The sequence below is a fragment of the Babylonia areolata genome, chromosome 1, assembly GCF_041734735.1.
Source record: "Babylonia areolata isolate BAREFJ2019XMU chromosome 1, ASM4173473v1, whole genome shotgun sequence".
In the NCBI taxonomy this organism is placed as follows: Eukaryota; Metazoa; Mollusca; class Gastropoda; order Neogastropoda; family Buccinidae; genus Babylonia; species Babylonia areolata.
The window spans coordinates 74,453,697-74,476,813 of NC_134876.1; the positions used below are offsets into that span (position 1 = coordinate 74,453,697).

At 42.0% G+C, this 23,117-nt stretch overlaps 1 protein-coding gene across 1 annotated transcript in view; it reads left to right on the forward strand.

Moving 5' to 3' along the window:
* The first annotated feature begins 525 nt into the window (after positions 1 to 525).
* LOC143293547 (solute carrier family 22 member 4-like) overlaps positions 526 to 23,117 on the forward strand; it is a 142,523-nt gene continuing 119,931 nt past the window's right edge. Inside the window, exon 1 of the mRNA XM_076604484.1 lies at positions 526 to 629. The gene's annotated coding sequence lies outside the window, so the exon portion shown is untranslated. The remainder of the gene's footprint in view (positions 630 to 23,117) is intronic.

The following is a 23,117-nucleotide window of genomic DNA, read 5'->3' on the forward strand; positions in this document are numbered from 1 at the left end:
ATAAGTAATTAAATAAATATACATCGATTATCTTAATCGATTTACATAGAACAAATATACATAATTAATGAAGTGAAAATGTACCCTGCCCCTCACCCCAAACCCCCTATCCTCAGACTCCCGCACTTTCTTCAGGGCTACTTTACAAGGAAGGGTTCATCTCTCCCCTATCACCGTTTAGGCTTACTCTCGCCACGGAATGTGTACAGAACACAATACCTTGTTCACCCCACTAAGTGCTCCGAAAGTCGAACGCACCAGTTTTAACCCAGCCTAAAGGTCTCGACCCACGCGCATCGGATTTGAAACCAATCACGGGTGATCTTCGCTGAAGAAGAAACACGCTAAATAAGCAATGTCTTCAAAAAACATGAAGTGAGGTTATATTCTATCTTCCCTGTTTCAAAATTTTTGTCTTTTTTCTAACTTGAATTCTGAGACACGGACTGTAGTATGGACGAGACTGCTGGGAATTTGGGAACGCTGGTTTTGTTTGTTTGGTGATTCTGTGTATTCTACGGACAGGGAAAATTCGCGAAAACAATAGCAGCAGCAGCAGCAGCAGCAGCAGCATCTTCTTCTTCATCATCTTCATCAGCATCAGCAACAACAGCAACAACAATCCCAACGTAAGTTGATAATCTTTTCCCTTTGCTGATATATTCGTTACCATTATCAAGTTTCGTTTGCATAAAAAAAAATGGTATGGCTTCTGTCGAGAAAGCTCGATTGACTGATTGATCGATCAGATCGATCGATCGATTGATTGATTGATGGATGGATGGATAGATGGATGGATGGATTGATCGATTTTTAAAATTGAATTAATATTCAAATGTTGACATTTTCTGTCTAACGACAATTTAGTCTAAATAGATTAGTTACTTGAAGAAAATCCATTAACTGCATTTCCCACCGATTCGCCCATGAAGATATGCCCCAGTTGTTGCATTCGACGATTATCAGTTTGTAGTCTACGTGAGCAGTTACACTAAGAATAGATATATAATTACACTGCATGGGCATTATAGAGTGGGGTGTAAAAAAAAAAAAACCCAACTAAATCACACAATACCTTTTAGTTATACAACTATTGGTTTAATGAAAAAAAGACAGAACAGAGACGATGGAATAAATAACACGTCAGTGTAAGAAAACTCGTTAGGTTACTCATAATGAAAATGATTTTAAAAAGAAAAAGAATATTGAAAAACGAAGAAAGAAAGGAAGGAAGGAAGAGAGTGTGCTTCTAAAGAGGTTAATCCCTAACCTGAGGCCATTTCAATCAATCCTTTATAATGAAGAGGGCCATTTGGCAAAATAGCAACCCCCCACCCCTCCCCCGAAAAAAAAGAACAACCAAAAAACAAAAACAAAACAAAAACAAACAACAACAACAACAACAAACAAACAAAACAACAACAACAACAAAAACAAACAAACAAACAAACCACCAACGATGTCACGTCAAGCAAATCTTTCTGCAAACTCCATTTCTTGAGATAATGACAAAACCTTGCTGTGGCGGATTAAAATCTGCATCTGTTTTTTCTAGTTCTTATTCTTTTGCATATATCTGACACAGTATTTGATTTACTTTATGAAGTGACCTCTTTTAATTTTCCTATTTTACCCATGTTTCAAAAATGTGTATGTTTGTGTGGGGTTGTTTGAGTGAATGCTTGTATTGCTATTGTAAAGCGCATAGAGCTTCAAGAATATGCGCAGTAGCAAAGACGTCATGATGAATAAAAATGCCACCGGATCCCAAATATTGATAACGATAATGATAATAATAATGATGATAATGATAATGGGGATGATAATGATGATGATAATGATAATGATGAGGGCACTACTACTACTACTACTGCTAATACTACTGATAATAACAATATGATGATGGTGATGATGATGACCACACGACCTTTTCCGTGGTTAATGTCAATGTCATATGACTATAATTCGAAACTTCTGCTACCGTAATAGCCAAGCACCTACGGTTTCTATTAATTTTGTCATCAGTTGATCACAGAAAAGGGGACAAAATTAGTTATCCAGGCAAACCGATTTCACCTTAACTCTCTCCATACGAACGGCGAAAGAGACGACGTTAACAGCGTTTCACCCCAATTACCATCATCAAAATATTGCAAGCGGAAGGCTCTCATACTGAAGAGGTGAATGTTGACAAAGAATACCACAATTCTGACGACGGAAGCTAAAGGTTGGGTAATTCAGACACCCACTGGACATCCGAGGAGTCTGTGTAGAGGAGAAGAGAGGACTGGCCGTACTGAGTGAGTTAAAACTTTGATAACGTCTCTGTGCATGACATACAGTGGGAGACATTGTCCATCCAGTGTGTCTGTTCAAGTTCGCGAGAGTGTCCGTAAAACGATCAACTGCAGAAACAAAAAGAATGAAAGAAAATAATAATAAGAAGAAAAACAGAAAACCTGTAATAAATGAAAGAAAGAAAGAAAAAATAATTTGTGAACGAGATAATCCGTTGGTATTTGGATAGTCGGTGCAGCATGGCGAGCGATTTTTTTTCAGGTTGGTTGGTTTGTTGTTGTTGTTGTTGCTGCTGTTGTTATTGTTGTTGTTGTCCTGACAAAATAGCGTCCGAAGGATATGTAAATATGTAAATTACATCGAAAAAACAAAACAAAAAAGTTTTAATGTCAGTGTTGTCAATGCGAGGGAATAAACAATTATGGGTACTGGAATTGCAAAATAAATGTTGGAAACATACCAGGGTTTTTGTTTTAAAGATGTTTTTGTCTGTACGAAATAATAAAACAATAATGATCATTGGAATATGAAATGAATACTGAAATGCAGGTCACGTTTCAGTTTTTTAGAATAAATGGTTTGTGCAAGATATAAAAAAGATCAAACAACTATCATTATCTTTCTTGTGTATTGCTGTTGACGTTTTAGTTGGTTGTTCTGTTGGTGTTGTTGGTTCTGGTGGTGTTGTCGTCATGTGTTTGTATTATCCTGCTCCAGCCGCAATATCAATATCCTAATCATCCCGAATGCCCCATACACAGCCCAAATCATCCTGTCGTAGTCCCATAGCTCTATCACTTTAAGTGCCAGAGGGCTACCCGTCACGAAAGACCCTGCACTGCCATCGTCACGTCAGTGCTCTTCTTGGCTGTGTTCAGGCAGTTCATGATCGCCTGCGCGAATGATATTCAAAGTAGATGTAGTCAGTGTAGTTTTGCTTTCTCTGTTCTTACCTTTACTTTCCTCCTTTCTTTTTGTCTTTCTTTCTCTCCTTTTCTTTCCTTCTTTTACCTTCTCTATTTACACTTTAAACAACTGGGTGCCAGCAACTAGTTTTGCTCCTGGCGATAATATTAAGGCATCACTAAATCCTCTGTTTCAAATTGCCCTAAATATTTACCATCATCTGTACGGATTCAGGGATCTCGATCCTCTGGACATCGCGTGTATGGAGATTAAGGTTCTTATTTTTTTGTTGCTGTGTGTGTGTGTGTGTGTGTGTGTGTGGCGATGACATTCGTCTGTCTGGACAACAATGCACTTCGAGCATTCAAGGGTGTCGTTGTTGAGTGAATGAATAAACCATCAGTGAACACAGAGAGAAAGTCTTTAAGTAAATGGCCTTTAGTTATCAGCTACATTCTTGGAATGCTGGGTTCCATAAGGTTCTGTGTTGGGATCTGTCTTGTTCACCATGGATACGACACTAGTTTCGTAACTTACTGACCGTCACTGTTTTTCTCAGTAAACGTTATGCAAGTGACACAGAGTTCCACAATCAAGAACCAGTGCCAAACTGTGCTGAAGTAACGTACTCGAATATAGCAACCTACATTCTTCTTCTTCGTTCGTGGGCTGCAACTCCCACGTTCACTCGTATGTACATGAGTGGGCTTTTACGTGTACGACCGTTTTTACCCCGCTATGAAGAAAGCCATACTCCGCTTTCGGGGGTGTACATGCAGGGTATACTTTTGTTTCCATAACCCACCGAACGCTGACGTGGATTACGGGATCTTTAACGTGCGTATTTGATCTGCTTGCGTATACACACGAATTCCCTGTTCAAAATGAAAAAAAAAATACTGCGAGTTATTGTTCACAAACCCTTCTGACAATTCACAGCAATTCTTCTCAGACACTTGAAATGACGAAAACGGGTCACAAAAACCTATTGGCAATTTTACACGACTGCGATAGTATGCTCTTTGTTCCAGCTCACTCAAATACATTCCACACATTCTGTGTGCATACCGTGAACGAGCTTACCGATATAAATCATTACATTCTTATGTATATTATGACCGGCAACGCACTCCATATGACCTGCTTCGCTTCAGAAGCCCCCAAACATCCAGAACAATGACTCGATTCTACCCAAAAATGTGACGTACCACACCTCCTCTGATATCCATATTCAGTCAAAATTCTTCTTCGTACGAACTCTTCTTCTCGTCTGTCATTGGCACTGGCCCTGGGTGTATGTTTAACATTCTTCGTCACTACGCCTGATCTAGAATTCTCGTTCCTCTTTTGATAATCGTATTATGTGCTTCATCCGTTAGAACAAAATCCGTCGAACAACAAGAATTACCTTTCCATTACAGTTAGACACTCACTCTACATCCACAGCCTCTTTCAAATCTTCTCTCGAGACCCATCTCTTTTAACTGTTCTAATCTCTTTGTTCCAGTAGTATTTAAGTTAAACAGCTTATCAAACGTGCTGTGAATGCTGTGTGTGTGTGTGTGTGTGTGTGTGTGTGTGTGTGTGTGTGTGTGTGTGTGTGTGTGTGTGTGTGTGTGTGTGTGTGTGTGTGTGTGTGTGTGTGTGTGTGTGTGTGTGTGCCCGCGCGTGTGTAATTGAGTTGGATGAGTGGTGTCATATTTCCTGGTATTAATTGTGGGAATTCATTTATTCGATTTTGGCATTACATTTTTCATGTCCTTTTATATATAAAGCGCTCTGAGCTCACTGTGACAAAAAAAGCGTTGAAAAGGTGTTCATCTATTTGTAGTATCATTATCAATTTGTTTGCAAATTGCTGGAGCAATTTCAACCGCAGCCCAGTAACTCCTGTACATACACGTTATATGATAGTCAGTCGTGTCCGACTATGACCATCAGATTATATATAATTTGATTATAGTGGAGAGTGTCTTGCCCAAGTTGCATCCCCACTCTCTCGGCCAAGAGGGTTTCAGGACAGTCAGCGTTGGGATGGTTCCCAAAGGCCAACCAGCCTACAAGGCTGCAGCACTAAGAGCCAGTGCAATTTTGCCGCCTAGTTTGAGAGTCATAATCCTTCACAAAAGACTAAGCTGTAAATGATTTCCCATTGACTGGAGAAACCATTGATAATACAGCTCTCACTTTGCTGTTGGCCCAAATGTAAACTTATGTCAATAAGCCGAGTGTCGGGCAACGTTACATGTACGAAAACAACATGCGCGCAAAGCTATGTTTACGAAATGCACCAGGAAGCACGGACCAAAAGCAATGAACTTCAAAGTGCAAGCGCACCATCCGCAACGTGATCATGATAGTTATGCTGTCGTAAATAGGTATTACTCCACGGAGCGGTGTACTTGCCTGTGTGATTTGGGGAACGCGTTTGTGCTTGACGTATCCGCCTTGTGTCTGATCGTTCCTGTATGTTTTCACTCTGTGTGACTTGGCTTTGCGTTCCTTTGATTCTGTTGTTATTTTTTTTCTTTCTGAATTTGTGATTGTGCACAAGATTAATGAACTCCAGTTTTTGAGCGGATTTTCTGCATATTTATTTTTGTTTTGAACTTGCCCCGACAGACAGACAGAAAGACAGACAGACAGACAGACAGACAGACACACACACACACACACACACACACACACACACACACACACACACACACACACTCACTCACAACACACACACACACACACACACACACACACACACACACACACACACACACACACACACACACACACACTCCCTCTCTCACTCTCTAAGATACCGAAACCAAACAAAACGAAAGTTCCACATATATTTGTACCCATACCACTAAAACAAAACGCTGTCTTTCTTTAAACGCCGATCATTCCTTCACATATATCTATAACACAACACACGGCAACGACATGCGCTCGTAATTCATGTTTCGGAAACCCACAGGAGGCGCTCAGGGTATCACCGGAAAGAAGGAAAGGAAACAACGGAAGTTACATGCTTCAAAGGAGCAGACCCATTCACATACCTAACTAGAAGCTTCCTGAGAACACACACACACACACACACACACACACACACACACACACACACACACACACACACACACACACATAAACATATATATGCATATATGCCCATGTAAATTGCGCTGGTTGGTTTCGCATTTGTCTTTGGCGTTTCTGTTTCATATATAATCGTCCCTTTGTGTTTGCACTAATAAGATTTGCTGTTATTGTTGTTGCTGTTGGTGTTTTCTGTCGTGGTTGCTTTTGCATTGGTATTTATATACGTTTGTAGCCTATATCAGTTAAAAACTTTCCTGCGTTCTTTTTATTTATTTATTTCATTTTTTTTTTTAGCTTGAAACTTATGTCGGTGAGAGCACTGATAAAACCCTTTAAAAAGGGAATGTTATTGTGTGTGTCATTGTGTACAGCTGTCAAATATATTTCAGTAAAAAGAAATTATCAAACGGTTGTTAGTCCAAGCATTGGCCTACGACTTATGGATGTGTGGTGGCGTGAAGTTGTTTTCAGTTCATCACATGAAATACATGAAAAAGTTAAAAGCTATACCTTCACAACACACACACACACACACACACACACACACACACACACACACACACACACACACGCACACACACACACACACACACACACACACACACACACACGCACACGCACACGCACACACACACGCACACACACACACACACACACACACAACACACACACACACACACACACACACACACACACACAGAGACTAAGCATGGAGTGAGGGAGGAAGGGGGTTACAGAAACCCCAAAGCCGTGATTACTTTTTTTACGCCAATGAATTTCTAAAACACGGACCAAGTTATTCCATCAGAAGCACGTTACACGCGTGTATTGCAGCGATATGTGTGCATGACTCTTGTTTACGAAATATACTCCACCCAAAGCATTTCGAGTGATCGCTTCATATGTGATTGGCGTTTCCGCTTCGTTTGTGACTGGCGTTTCCGACTCGTGTTTAATTTCCGTTTCCGCTTAATACCTTGCAATCGTCCCTGTATGTTTTCATTGGTTCAGGTGTAATTGGTTTTGCCTGATTTATTTTTCTTTTGTCAATGGCTGAGGCTTTTTTTTTTTTTTTTTTTTTTCGTTTTCTCTCAACGCACGAAAGTGATTGCACTTTAAATGCGATCTTGCATTCTGTTGTTGTTCAGTTTTGTTGTTTTGTTGTTTTCTGTTTATAGATACCTTTGGATAACATCATTAATCCAAACTTTGCTAAAAGGGATGGTCATAGTGTGCTATTGTGACATATGTTTAAAAAAAAAATGTTTGTGAGTTATCAGTTGTTGGTGGTGGATCTCTGCACTAGACGATGCAAAAGTTCATGGTTCTGTGAACATGTTTTAACACGACAGGAACCTTATACTGATCTCTGGTCACACACATGTGCAGAGAAAAGGGTGAGAGAGGAGGAGGAGGGAGAGAGAACGTGATGAACAGACAGAGAGAGTTATATAGAGGGGGAGATGGACAGACAGACACACCGATAGACACAGACAGACAGTCAGACAGACTCGGGGAGAAGCAGAGAGAGAGAGAGAGACAGAGAGGGAGAAAGAGGAACAGAGGCAGAGAGGGACAGAGTCAGAGGAGGAGGAGGGGGAAAACAAATATATCGCTCCCTGTGCGAGTTAAGGACCGCTTTTTATGCTTGGCGTTTCCGCTTCGTATCTAATCGGCCCTGGATGTTTTCACTGGTGATATTAGGGTTTGCCTCTTTGGTTACAAATGTTCTGATTCTGGTGCATGGAGGGCAGAAGGAAGGCTCAAACTACATAAATCCGGAAGGATAATAAACGAGCGTGTGAGCATGCACAAATACACACATACACTAACACACACACACACACACACACACACACACACACACACACACACGCAAACACGCACGCTAGCACACTAACATACACGCATACACAGCCACACGTAGGCACGCATTTACGCACGTACACACACACACACACACACACACACACACACACACACACACACACACACACACACACATATATATATATATATATATATATATATTAACACACACGCACGCACACACACTTACAGGCACACGCTCTTGCACACACACGCACTCTCAGATAAGAGAGAGAGAGAGAGAGAGAGAGAGAGAGAGAAGCTGTAATAGATTATTAAATTTTCAGCCTCAGTAAAGTGCAATAGCAATTATCACTGGTCAAGTAATAGAAACTGGGGAAAAAATGTCACAATGCTGGGACATTTTCTCTAAAAAACTGATTAAATTATGCAAGGGAGTTGATGAATTCCAAACACTATTATCCCTAATAGACGACATCAAAATAGCTAATACAAAAGCACATGGACATTGATGTTGTCGAGGTGAAAATAACTTCTGTTTGATTTCATAAAGAATTCGGGCATCATAGCAAACGTTGTCCGTGTTCCTGAAATATTCTCGAGTGAATCAAGCTCCGGTTTCTATATGAAAGAACGAGCTAAGCTTTGTTATAATTTTCCCGTTGATTAAATCTTTTTTTTTTTTTTTTTTTGGTGCCCAAGAATTTGGAACATTTTCTTTTCTATGCTTTGATGAGGAATATAATGATGTATGATGACGACAGGGATGATGACGATGCAGCTATGATGATCAATTTAGATTTGGAATGCTTGACAAGGCTGTACTTTCATACTGTATACACCCCGGTGTCAACAGGGCCCGAGAGATATCGACACTAGTCATGCAGTGTTGGTCAGGAAATTTGAGCAGTACTCCCAACCACGCATCCCCGAAGTGGATGACCATCGATTTGTGGTCCCAATCTTCCCATTTCAGCCCAAAGCACAGTCAACTCAGGGTAGGAGCCGGTCATGGTCTAAACACAACAGCAAAAACAACAACAACAGCAACATCATCAACAACAAAACAAAAGAATTAAACACCTTTGATGAGGTTTACACTCACCTCACTCACCTCACCACGATTCCCTGCAGTCCCATTATTTCCATTAAGTTTATTCTCATTTCAAATATACCCTGAAGATTAACCCTTATTTGTATCTTGTAAAGAATGTCCAACAGCGTAAAACTTTTTCAAGATTTAGAATTGGTTTGTCACACCTAAATTAACATAAAAATATATAAACATAGCCTGCACAAAAAATGGTGCCATTTTTGCAAGAACACGCTAGAATCAGAACTTCACTTTTCCCATATATGTCCCAAGTATAATGAAATAAGGAAGTGAATTTATTCCGCGACGGTATTATCTAATAAAGCTATGTTTAAATTCTGCTTACTTATGTGTATTACTAATTAATCTGTTTTAGTCAAGCTGTCCTTTATATATATATATATATATATATATATATATATATATATATATATATATATATATATACACAGCAATGAATGTGCGGATTCAAGCTACAAACTTGGAAACATTCCCCTGTACACAGAACATGTCATCACTCATGTTATGAGCCAGAGGTCTGACATGAAAGATACTTTTGACTTTGACTCTGTCTTCATCCTCGTTGGTCCTGACGCCAATCACTTCGCCACGGCAGCTGATCAAAGAAAGAAACTGTACTGTTGATAGATACTGAGGCTCTTGAGTAACAGTGATGAAAAACCCACGCCGTAACAGGCATTGGCTGTAGAGCATAAAATGCAGAGTGAGAAACCAATTCTTGACACACAGATGCTTTACGACTATTACAAGCAAACTGGTTTGTAGAAATAAGATGGGTGGAAAGGAACTGAAATGTAGTTATTATCAAAAAGCTTAAAACTGAAGGCTCCGGGTGAAAAACTGTTCCTTAGTAACACAGAAATAGAAGATGGGGTGCGTTTTATCCTTGTTTGCCCAAACTACGTAAGGGAGAAAAGTATTCCATTTGTTCACAGTTTGAAAACTAATAAAACCAGTAATGGGTATTATTCCAGTCAGAATACTAATAAAGGAGAGAGCGAAGGGGGGGGAGGGGTAGAAGAAGAAGAAGGGGAAGGGGAAGAAGAAGGGGAAGAAGAAGAGGCAGGGGAGAGAGAGAGGGAGAGAGAGAGATAGAGGGATGGCGGCGAATTGAAGGACGTATAAGACTGAAGGGTTGGGAGGGGGTGGTGTGGGAATGGAGATTAAAAAGGAGATTTCAGAGAGGGTTTCTGTTTGCACAAGCGTCTGTTTCGTTTTCGTGTTTGTTTCTGTGATCGTTTGATTGTTGTTTTGTTGCCTTGTTGAAATAGGTGTTTATACAAGAATAAGATCACTGTCATCGCTGTTTCTCTCTTTCTTGTCTTATCTCTGAGTCATTCATTCTTGTTCGTTGCCTGTTTCGCTATGTGCCTTGCTGCTTCTGTCTGTCCGTCCGTCCGTCTCTATTGTTCTCCTTCTCTCTCTCTCTCTCTCTCTCTCTCTCTCTCTCTCTCTCTGTGTGTGTGTGTGTGTGTGTGTGTGTGTGTGTGTGTGTGTGTGTGTGTGTGTGTGTGTGTGTGTGTGTGTCTGTGTCTGTGTGTGTCTGTGTCTGTGTGTGTCTGTGTCTGACTCTGTGCCTCTCTGTCCGTCCGTCTCGATCTTTCTCCTCTCTCTCCCCTCTGTGTCTCTGTGTCTGACTCTGTGCCTCTCTGTTCGTCTTTCTGTCTGTTTCTGTCTGTCTGTCTGTCTCTGTATGCATGCATGCATGATTGTCTCTGTCTCTGTTTCTCTCTGTCGCTCTGTCTCTATCTCTGTCTCTTTGTCTCTGTGTCTCTCACTCCTCTGCTTCCGTCTGCGTTTTATGTTTTACGCGCGCACGCCTTTGTCTCTGTGTGTGTGTGTGTGTGTGTGTGTGTGTGTGTGTGTGTGTGTGTGTGTGTGTGTGTGTGTGTGTGTACGAAGCACTCGGAAACTGGCAAAGGGACCACCACCACCCCTCCCTCCCAAGCAACTCTGAATAAATCAAATTCAGTCAGAAGCACTACATACAGCAAGCATGCCAAATGCAATCTGAAAAAAAAATATAAACCCCCAGAAAACTCGAGAAACATACCATACCGAAATCAGTCCAACCGTCACATACCACATAACACATCAATCGTAGCATGACTTCAATCACTTTAACTAAAATGAATGGTGTCGGGCTGTAACAGCCTGTCTGGTGGAACGTAACTAAAGCCCAAGGACTGTAAGAAAAAATAAAACCAAAAACAAACAAACAAACAAAAAAAACCCCAATCAAGCGAACCCAATCACATATATATCATACCATAACTCCTACCACGACGGCCTGTCTGGATACCTGTTATTAATATTCTAGTCTGGCTGCCCTCCCTAACCTCCCCCCACCCCCACCCCACACCCCCCGATCCCCCTACCGCAAGAGGAGAAGTACGTGTACACTTTGACCGATGTCTTCAGACTGGGGATTTGCCTATCGGGATCTGGGTGGAGCAGAGGGATTGTTCGTTCAGCTTGAGGGAGTGGATGGGTGGTGGGTAGGGGTAGAGTTAGGGTCCCTGAATCCCAAAGCTGGATGACTTTCTAAGGGCTGAAAGGTCGGAAGGAGGTACACGTGAAGCCTGGGGGGGTGGGGGGGGGGGTGGGGGGGATTGTGGACCCCGAGTTGCTCTCTGTGTTTTTTCTCTCTCTCTCTGTCTCTCTCTTTGTATCCTTGTCTCTCTCTCTCCCTTCTCTCTCTATGTCTCTCTCTCTGTCCATTTTCTCTCTGTCTCTCTTCTCTGTCTATCTATCTCTATCTTTTCCCTTCTCTCTCTTTGTCTCTGTATCTCTCTCCGTGCCTCTCTCTGTCTCTCTTTGTCTCTGTCTCTCTTTCCTTCTCTCTCTCTGTGTCTCTGTCTCTTTCCCTCTCCGTCCCTCTCTCTGTGTCTATGTCTCGGTTTCTCTGTGTCCCTTCTCTTTCTGTCTGTCTCTGTCTCTCTCTGTGTTTCTCTCTGTCAGTCAGTCAGTCAGTCAGTCTATCCCTGTCTCTCTCTGTGTCTCTCTCTCCTTCTGACTGACGGCATTCAACTTCCGCCTGTATAGGTGAAGAATGACGTGCTCTGGGGATAAGTCAGACAGGGGAGAGGTGACGAGAAGGGGGCGAAGGCGAGAGGAAGGGGGTGGGCAGGAGAAGAAGATGAGGAAGAAGAAGGTGAAGGTGAAGATGAAGAGATGGGAGAAATGGGATGAGACACACACACACACACACACACACACACACACACACACACACACACACAGAGAGAGAGAGAGAGAGAACAAGAACAGTCGAGAGTTCCAACCCAGACAAAGACGAGATTTTACCATTGTGGGTTTTTTTTTCAGAACCCGGAACCTGCTCAGCGTTGAATGCAGCTATGGGTTCAAATTGGACGGAAGACTGAGACCATAGTGTTGTGAGTTATCCAGTTTACGGGATGAAACAACAAGAATGTTGATCAGATATTACCTGACCACCTCTGCAAGAGTCTGTATCTATCTATCTATCGGGCCTGGCTGATGTATTATGAAGGGAAGCGAAAAGCACAGTCTTGTCACTTAGTCCTCAAACCTGAAAAATAAGGATCTGCGGAGCAGTATCGTAGCCATGTTCACCTATATCTACCATCGTAGAACATTTCTGTTCTATTGCCATGGTGACCTCAGTTTTGAGTTCCCCTCTGTGTTCATGCTTGTGGTGAGTTTGTGTTCGAACCTTCCGTGTCGGCGGTTTTGCTGTCGGAGGGACGTGATGGCTGTCCCCCACTCCAGTGGATGCACTCAATGCGCTGGCCCGTTTTGAAAGGCTGGGTGGGATCACCTAAATTAACGATATGTCAAAGAAAATTCGAACCAAGGGGAACAAAAATGATAATAAACATGCATATTGGTTTTTTTTTTTGTTTTTTTTCAAAAGACATATACTTAACGGTACCTCTTGAAAGCGACTCGTGGCCATACAACAGAAGATTCTACAAATCATTATCATCCCATGATCAAATCAGCAAACCGTGTCTTTTGAAACATCACTGCAGTCTTTTGTTGGATTATGCAGCTCTCTGCGATGACACCAAGCATGAGAACAAAGTACAACGTGAAGTTTCCATTTCAAGTGGTGTTTCAGGTCGTGAGCATTTGCCCGTCGAAATCTCTGGGAGTGAACCTGATTAGCATAATTTAGTTTTAAAGGTGTATGGTTCACGGAGAACATGAATATGTAGTGGACCTCTCGTTTCAGTTTGTCTGTACTACTCGCGTGCACTGCACATATTTCCGGTCAAACCCCTCAGGATAATAGTGCAGAGAGAGAGAGAGAGAGGAGGGGTGGGGGGCTCAGCTGTGATCTATGGTAAACAGTAGACCCCCTGAGGCTTGTGCAGATACTGTGGGAGATGATAGAGGGTTATGGTATGATGATAAAGGAATTGTGGTCACAGGTGGCGGCCACGGTGTGCATGATACACCGACACCTCCACCTCTCTCTCTCAGATATATATATATATATATATATATATATATATATATATATATGTGTGTGTGTGTGTGTGTGTGTGTGTGTGTGTGTGTGTGTGCGAGGATATGGTGTTAAGAAGCTTACAGCTTATCCATTCTACCCTCATTAAAACATTTGTCATTAAAACATTTGTCTCTGTCTGTCTGTCTGTCTCTGTCTGTCTGTCTCATTCTCGCATGCACACACTTATACATATTGTGTGTTTCGTGCTTATAAAGATACCATTGTTTTCATCATGTATATTAGGCACCAATACGTACATGCATTCATGAAAAAATCGGTTTTAACATTAAGAAAGATTAAACGATTCAAAGAAACTGAGTCCTGTTGCCCCTTTTATTGGGCAACACAAGCTTGTTCAATCACAGCATCAGTTCAACAATGTCAAACTAAACAAGCATTAAATATGCACCAGAAAAAATATAAAGTCTAAAAGTCGCAATGACAAAAAAACAAACAAAAGAAAACAAATTCAGCAAATCTGACATGTATACCGAGTTTTATGAATTGACATGAAGTGTGTTTTCTTCCCAACACAAAATGAATTGCTTAAATTGGACGTAGACGAAGGAGATCGATATTTACTTGGTATCAATCTATTCGGAATTACATTATGTTTCGAACATTATAAAGCAAAATGAATTCCATCCCTGACAGTTGCCATATTATACTGTTCGCTAATTCTGTTTTATCTGTCTCCATCTTCTCTTCTCCCTGTTTCGATATACCACGCGTTAAAAAAACAACTTAGGATCGCAGAAAACTAGCCTCTTTATCAACAGAAAAAAAAGGTTTGCAAACTGAATAAACCGAAATAAAGAAAACGAAAACAGACAAAAACTAAATAATAATAAATAAAATAAAATAAAAAAGAATGAAAGAAAGAACGAAAGAAAGAGGGGGGGGGGTTGGGGATAATAAATGAATAAAGAAGGCAGGAAACCGAGTAATAAAAGAAGTAACACTTGATGCGTCAGAAAACAACAAATAACAAGCTAAAAAAAATGTTAAAAAAAAGAAAAAAAGAGCAAGAAATGACAAGAATAACAGGGTTTTTTGTTTTGGCTTTTTCTTTTCTTTTCTTTACTTTTTTTTTTTTTTGCGTGACAGCCGCACCGTTAAGTATATTGTCTGTGGCAAGGAGAAATACTGCTTTGTGTTGTTGTAGTTGTAGTTGTTGTTCTTTTTCACCTCAGAGCCTGTCAGTAAACGAGAAAGAACACACTCCATCGATTGGCAATTGGAGGAGAAAATAATAAACACTGCATGACAGAAAATAAGCAACTACGCATGCGAACAGACGCATACGCCACACACGAACACACTGCAAACACACGCACACATGTACAGCCAGACACACATACGCACGCACGCACACACACACACACACACACACACACACACACACACACACACACACACTCACAAACTCTCTTTCTCTCTCTCTCTCTCACACACACAAGCACACACGCTCACAAACTCACACACACACACACACACTCACAAACACACAAACTCACACACACACACACACACACACACACACACACACACACACACACACACACACACTCACAAACTCTCTCTCTCTCTCTCTCTCTCTCTCTCTCACACACACACACACAAGCACACACGCTCACAAACTCACACACACACACACACTCACAAACACACAAACTCACACACACACACACACACACACACACACACACACACACACACACACAACACACACACATACATGGTATGGAAGCCACAGAGCTGGGTTGTCTTAACAGAATGCACCGTGACACCACAACCAACTTACACAACCCGCGTTGCGCGTTGGCCCAGTGGTAATGCGTCACGACCAGGAACTGAGTTCCATTCCCCCGTGCTGACCGGGAATTTTGTGTGTGTGTGTGTGTGTGTGTGTGTGTGTGTGTGTGTGTGTGGTTGTTGGTAGAGGTGTTGGGAAGATGGGCATTTTTGGTGAGTTAATTTTTGTGTGTGAGTTTCATTTATTTATTTATTCATTTTGTTTGTTCCTGTCTTCATTCAATTGTTCCTTTCTCTGTTTTCTTCTGTTCTTCCCGCCTTCATTTCTGCTTTCTCTTATTTTTTTTATGTCTTCTTTCCCTCTTTTGTTTCTTTGTTTCATTCTTCTTTGCCTCACGTTTCCATTCTTTCTTTCTTTGTTCGTGTCTGCATCAAAATTGCTGATTTAAAAATTCTTTATTGTTTATTTTTCCTTCGTTTCTTTCTTCTTTTCCTTTTCTGTTTTGTTCCTTCATTTCTGTTTTGCTTCCTTTCTATCTCCCTTTATTCATTCACTTATATCTTCTTTACTTCACTTTTCACTTCCTGTTCCAGTCCTTCCAATTTTCTTTTCTTTTCTTTTCCGTTTTTCTTTTATTGTTGTTGTTGTTGTTGTTTTCGTTATTGTTTCCAGCCTTCTGTCTTTATTTTTTATTTCCTCTTTCTATTCATTTTTGTATTCTTTCTTTCTTTCCTTCATTCCACGTATTATCTATATATATATATATGTTAAAAATTGTTTTTATATACTGTTTTGTTGTAGTTGCAGTAGTTTCAGTTTCAGTAGCTCAAGGAGGCGTCACTGCGTTCGGACAAATCCATATACGCTACACCACATTTGCCAAGCAGATGCCTGACCAGCAGCGTAACCCAACGCGCTTAGTCAGGCCTTGAGAGAAAAAAAAAAAGGTGAAGCAGTAGTTGTTGCCGTTGTCGTTGTCTTCCTCCTCTTCATCATCTTCTTCTTTTTCTTCTTCTTCTTCTTCTTCATGACTCCTTGTCATTTTTGACTGTGTACTCTGACTCAGATTTTGTTGAGTGTTGTCTGAAGGTGAAATTTCCTCCCCTGTAACTATTAGACTTTCAAAACAAACAGTGTGTAGAAGAGAGAGAGAGAGAGACAGCAGCTTCTTGGAAGGAGTTCCCGCCTACCTCACTGAATGCAAAATCGTTAATGACTCTGACTCGGAACACAAACCAGCACACACGATGAAGCTGTGTTGACTCTGAAACCCATATGTTCTCCTGTTCCTTGTTATCCTCCTCATTGGTTGTTTCCGCCGTCTGCTGGCTTCCTTGTTTGTCGTTTGTGCTGTTAAAAGTGTTGCGTTTTGTTGTTGTTGTTGTTGTTGTTGTTGTTGTTGTTGTCTTCTTTCTGTCGTTCTGTCTGTCTTTCTAAAGTTCCTTCTTTCTTATTCGCTTTGCTCTTCCCTCCAGTATTTCCCCCCAATTCTTTCTTTCACTCTTTCTTTCCACATCACTTTCCTCCTTTTCTCAATGTTTTCGTCTATCCCCCTCCTCTTCCCCCTCCTCCTCTTCCTCCTCCTCTTCCCCTCCTCTTCCTCCTCTTCTTTCTCATCCTCTCCCTTCCCCCTCCTCCTCTTCCCCCTCCTCCTTCTCTTCCTCCTCTTCGTCTTCCCATCCTCCTCCTTTCCCCCTCGTCCTCCTCCTCCTCTTCTTCCTCTTCCTCCTCCTCCTCTTCCTCCTTTTCCTCCTCCTTTTCCCCCTCCTCCCCCATCTCTTCCCCTTCCTCCTCCTCCTCCAACTCTCCCCCCTCCTTTACTTCTTCTTCTTCTTTTCCCCTTGCATTGAATTCTCCCTTTTTTTTCTCCTTGTTTATCCCTCCTTTCTTCATCCTTCTCTTTAGAGCGAGCAAAGGGTTAGATTCTGATCATTCCTGAAATGAATGATTATGATGAAAAGCTGGTATGTTCATCAACACACCCAAAAATGTGTTTCGCCGAGCATCCCGATCAAAGTCAAGCATTTTGATGTTCGCTCTAAAAATGAGAAAAAGAGGGGGGGGGGGGGATATGCAGGGAGACATGGATGACTGTTACATTGCATCTGTTGCTGTTGGTCAACTCTTTTTTTTTTTTTAAGCATGAGCGTTCGAGTTAACAAACATGCATGTTCGTGACCATCTCAACATTTATCTGTCTCAGCACTTACATGTCTCAGCATTCTATCTGCAACATCTTTCCACTCACCTGTACAGGTCATTGAGATCGAGCGTTCACACACACACACACACACACACACACACACACACACACACACACACACACACACACACACACACACACACACACACACACACACACACACTGATACACAGATCATATGGACAGACAGACCTCAACACTAATAACTTTCCAATGAAAAAATGAAAGAAAAGTTATGAACATTTAAAAAAATGTTTAATTACTCGGCTTATAAGCACGTATTTTTGACATGGCAATATCATGTTTAACTGGCTTCATGAGCTTCAAACGATCAACAATCTCGCGCTCAAAAGAAGTTTTCAGTGATCGCGCAGTCATCAAGTCTTCTGCCATTTCTTGCAGTCAATTATAAAGCAATTTCTTGTCTTTTTTCTTTAATCGTGTTCAGCTGGATAGGCGTGGACGCGCGCCAGCGTGTGTGTGTCGGAGGGGCTTGTGTGTATGCGTGTGTGTATGTATGTGTATATATATATATATATATGTGTGTGTGTGTGTGTGTGTGTGTGTGTGTGTGTGTGTGTGCACGCGCGCTACAGGGTGTGTGTATGCGTGTGCGTGTATGTATGTTTCACCTCTGGTGACTCTGCAAGATTACAGGCCTGGGGGATTGCGTGGCAGACACCACAATGGTCGTGAGACTGGCTTGTGGGTACTGCTGGCATGGAGTCAATACAACGCCGAACACGACGACCGGAGTCCAATGTCAGCCTTCTTCTAGACTCCTAGCAAGTATTCTCTGACTGTCAAAGAGTGTTTTCTGAATTCCATATAGTCTAAATTCCAAATAGAATCTATCTTCTGAACGCCAAAGAGTGTCTTCTGCACTCCGAACAGTGTCTTCTGCATTCCAAAATGTATCATCTAAACTCCACACACTGTCCTCTGCACTCCAACGTCTATCTTCTGAACTCAACAGAGTGTCTTCTGCACTCCAAAGTCTATCTTCTGAACTCAACAGAGTGTCTTCTGCACTCCAAAGTCTATCTTCTGAACTCAACAGAGTGTCTTCTGCACTCCAAAGTCTATCTTCTGAACTCCAAGGAATGTCTTCTGCACTCCAACGTCTGTCTTCTTCTGAAATCCAAAGGGTGTCTTCTGCACTCAAGCGAATCTTCTCAGTGAACTCCACAGAGTGTATTGTGCACTCCAAAGAGTGTCTTCTGCACTCCAATGCATAACATCAGAACTGGAAAAAGTATCTTTTGAGAATTTGCAGCAGGAACACTGATGCGGCCAGTGCAGAACTTGAGGTACATCACCCTCTCAATCCCTGCTCTTTCCCAATGAAAGAAGAGTGCATATTTTTTTTTTCTAAACGTTTGCCTCCAGATTCACATTTTAGTAATGCCTTGGGATTTGCGACGAGACTTTTATTCGGAGTTTCCTTTAGTGTGTGCCGTGAGCAGAGTTTACACACTATTCCATTTTACCACAGTTGCGACTCTTTTTTTTATAATTCCCTTCCATACTGCCATCACATCAAACTGTTACTGACCCCTGCAGCCTCCGGTGTACAAGACAGACAGATCTTTATGTGTGTTTTATCCCACAGCTATTTGACATCTGAGACTCAGTGCTTTCCAACTCTGTATTTTTTCTGCCAAGGTAGTGAATGACAACAATGTGAAAAAAAAGTAAAAATGGTTGTTACATCACCACCCTGTTAGAATCTTTCTTACTTCTTGGGCCATTATGTTTGATATCTCGTGTGTGTGTGTGTGTGTGTGTGTGTGTGTGTGTGTGTGTGTGTGTGTGTGTGTGTGTGTGTGAGACTGAGCAATCATAGAAAATGAGCGTAACAAACCGAAATACTTCCGGAGGCAAACTGATATCACTAGAAAATAGGAATCAGAATCGTTACCTTTTCAAAGTACACAACCAAAGCGATAACACTAGAGCTTAGAGTTTTCCGGTTGCGAAAAGATGAAAAGAATAAAAATAAAATAAAATAAAATAAATAAAAAAGAGAGAAAAGAGGAATGAAACGGAAAAGAAAGAGAGGAAGACAGACAGACAGAGGAAAAGGAAGAACACAAAAAAAGAAGAAGAAAAAGGCCGAAGTGATATAGAGCTGGTACGTGGCCTCATGTTGACCCAACGTTGATAGCTCCCAGCCTGTGAAACTGCTGGCGCTGGGACTACATCACAAGATGCTACCACTGATACAGCGAGGTTAATGTAACGTCAGAGAGAGAAAGACAGAACACACACACACACACACACACACACACACACAGACAAAGAGACAGATATAAAGAGCGATAGAAGTAAGGAGAGAAAGAAAAGAAGATACAGTGACATTACGCGTTTATTTAAAATGATGCCTTTATACTGTAAATACATGTAAAATTCAGCATAATGATATTCCAGTTGGTAGCAAAAACTTTCATTCATTTCTTGTTCATTTACATATATATACGTGAACATCGTAGATAGATACAAACCAACACATTACTGTGCAAATGGTAGCCTGGAAAACGACCAGTAATTACCAGACCATCAAAAAGCAGCCAGTCAAAACAAACCATAAAAAAAAGAAATACTTTTCACGGGAGTTGTGCCAACAAGTAAATGCGGACTGCCAGTGGAAGAATTTGGAAATCGCCATAAATCCTGAGTGAGATTTTAGCGGCTTCTATTTTCGTGATGTCTGGGCGGGTTTCGTGTTGGATGCTAATGTCCTGTTTGAGATCTCGTTTGAAACTGACTCGGCTGGCTGTAGGTTTCGGTCTTGGTCTTTCTTCTTTGCGTTGAGCTGTTCTGTCTCTCCGTGCGGGCGTCTGTTCTGTCTGTGTGTGCATCTGTCTGTCTGTCTGTTTGTCTGTACGTCTGTCTGTAAGTCTGTTAGTGTACCTGCTTCTCTCTCTCTCTCTCTCTCTCTGTCTCTGTCTGTCTGTCTTTTTCTCTGTCTCTCTGTCTCTGTCTGTCCGTCTCTGTTTCTCTGTCTCTCTGTCTCTCTCTGTCTCTCTACCTCTGTCTCTGTCTGTCTGTCTTTCTCTCTCTCTCCGTCAAACTTTCTTTTTCTCCTCTGTCTATGGATATAAACTATTATCGTCAGCATGATGATAATGTGGCATGCCACGAATACCGCACTTGAGACGCATAGACACTGATGACAAATTGGTTTCTTCTGCAATGCGTGTGATATCATCAGTCTTTCCGTGTCTGTATATATGAATATCTGAAATGAAGATATATCTCTGTTTAAAACACACACACACACACACACACACACACACACACACACACACACACACACACACACACGCATACGCACACACACACGCACACACGCAATTGATTATTAATTGATTACTTTTACTGAAAGGATTACTTACTTAAATCAATAAATTACTGAATGAATGAGGTTTTTTCCCCTTCTGGCTCTCAGTGTTTTTATGATTTGGATCAGTTGTCTCTTGCCGATTTGTTTGTTTTTATTTATTGACAATGTTATTGCGGGTGAAAGAGTAGGCTGCTGATGTTTTTCTCTCTTTGTGTATGTCTGTCCTGCTCGTTTTTTTTTTTTTTTTTTCAATTTATGATGCTTTAGACAGACCGGACAAAGTGTGTGTATACGTGTGTCTGTGCGCGCGCGTGTGTGTGTATGTATGTGTGTGTGTATGTGTTTGTGTGTTTGTGTTTGTGTGTGTGTGTGTGTGTGTGTGTGTGTGTGTGTGTGTGACGCTCTATATGAGAGCGGACTAGAAACCCCCACCCAGCCCAGCACTAACACCCAGACAACACAAACACAGACTACAACAATTCAGGGTCCACATACATTTATTTAATCACACACAGAGCTTGCCAACAATTAACCACAACCCCGGCTGCAACAACACTTAAATGACAACAGAATGGATAAATAATAACACACACAAAAACCCCACAAAAAAACCAGAGCTTTGAGACATGAAAACACAAGCACAACGTTGATGATGAAGTAGTGACGATGAAGTAGTGATGACGAACAGTAAGTGACGACGACGACGAACAGTAAGTGACGACGACGACGAACAGTGACGACGAACACGAAGAACAGTGACGACGAACACGAAGAACAGTGACGACGAACACGAAGAACAGTGACGACGAACACGAAGAACACCCAGACAGCCTAGCACCAGGCCGGACAACGCTGGCGACGGAAGGCAGCGGCAGGCGGCAGCAGCCAACGGAGGCCTGGACTATGGAAGTCAAAGGCAGGCAGTGGGGTTCAAGGGGAGACAGTGGAGGGTCAGTGGAAGGGTAGGGAAGTCGGTGGATGGACACGGAAACTGGGAATGCTGCAAACACTTCCAGAAGAGGTACCACTACCCCAAGGCTGGAAGTACACACAGAACACAGAGAACGAAGAGCACACGACCACTCGGAGGAACCTGATCCCCATTGACGAGCGTCAAGACGGGCAAACGGCCCTGAAGCACACCAAAGACTGGCACGGCTGCCTCTTCTGACAGTCGCGGGCGAAAAGCCCAGAATCTTGTCACTTGCTAACAAGGAAGAGGCTGATCTCAGTTCAGTGACAGCCTGAACTGAGACTGAGACAGACTGAGAATTTCGTGCAACCAGCACAACCCACACTGCTCTCTAGCTAGATGGGGTGGGTGAACGAGGAGGGGGTTAAGCACTCATAACCGATTTGTCATGAGATGTGACTGTGTGTGCGTGTGTGTGTGTGTGTGTGTGTGTGTGTGTGTGTGTGTGTGTGTGTGTGTGTGTGTGTGTGTGTGTGTGTGTGTGTGTCTGTGTGTGTCTGTGTGTCTGTTTGTCTGTCTGTCTGCCAGTCTGTCTGTTTGTGAAAAAAAAAACAACACCCAAAAACAGGGAACGATCAGCTCAAGGCCTCACCGGCCACAGAATGCTGTGCACTTGCTGCACCCATCATAATGCCAACGGGAAACGTGATCAGTCCATTTGGCAACCAGTCTGACCATCCACAAAGGTATCATAGCGTCACTTTTATAGGGGAGGGGAAGGGTGGGGGTTGGGGTGTGTGTGTGTGTGTGTGTGTGTGTGTGTGTGAGGGGGTGTGTTTGGGGGAGTAGGGGCTTCCTGCACGCCATAGGCTCATAAACTGTCCACGTCATGATTCCTGTGTCTTCACTGACTTCTTCTTCTTGTATTATGCTGATGTTCAGGCGCGTGCGAACACACATACACACCAACAAACACACACACACACATACACGCACACACCAACACACACACACACACACACACACACACACACACACACACACACATCATACACAGGCTCATAAACTGTCCACGTCATGATTCCTGTGTCTTCACTGACTTCTTCTTCTTGTATTATGCTGATGTTCAGGCGCGTGCGAACACACATACACACCAACAA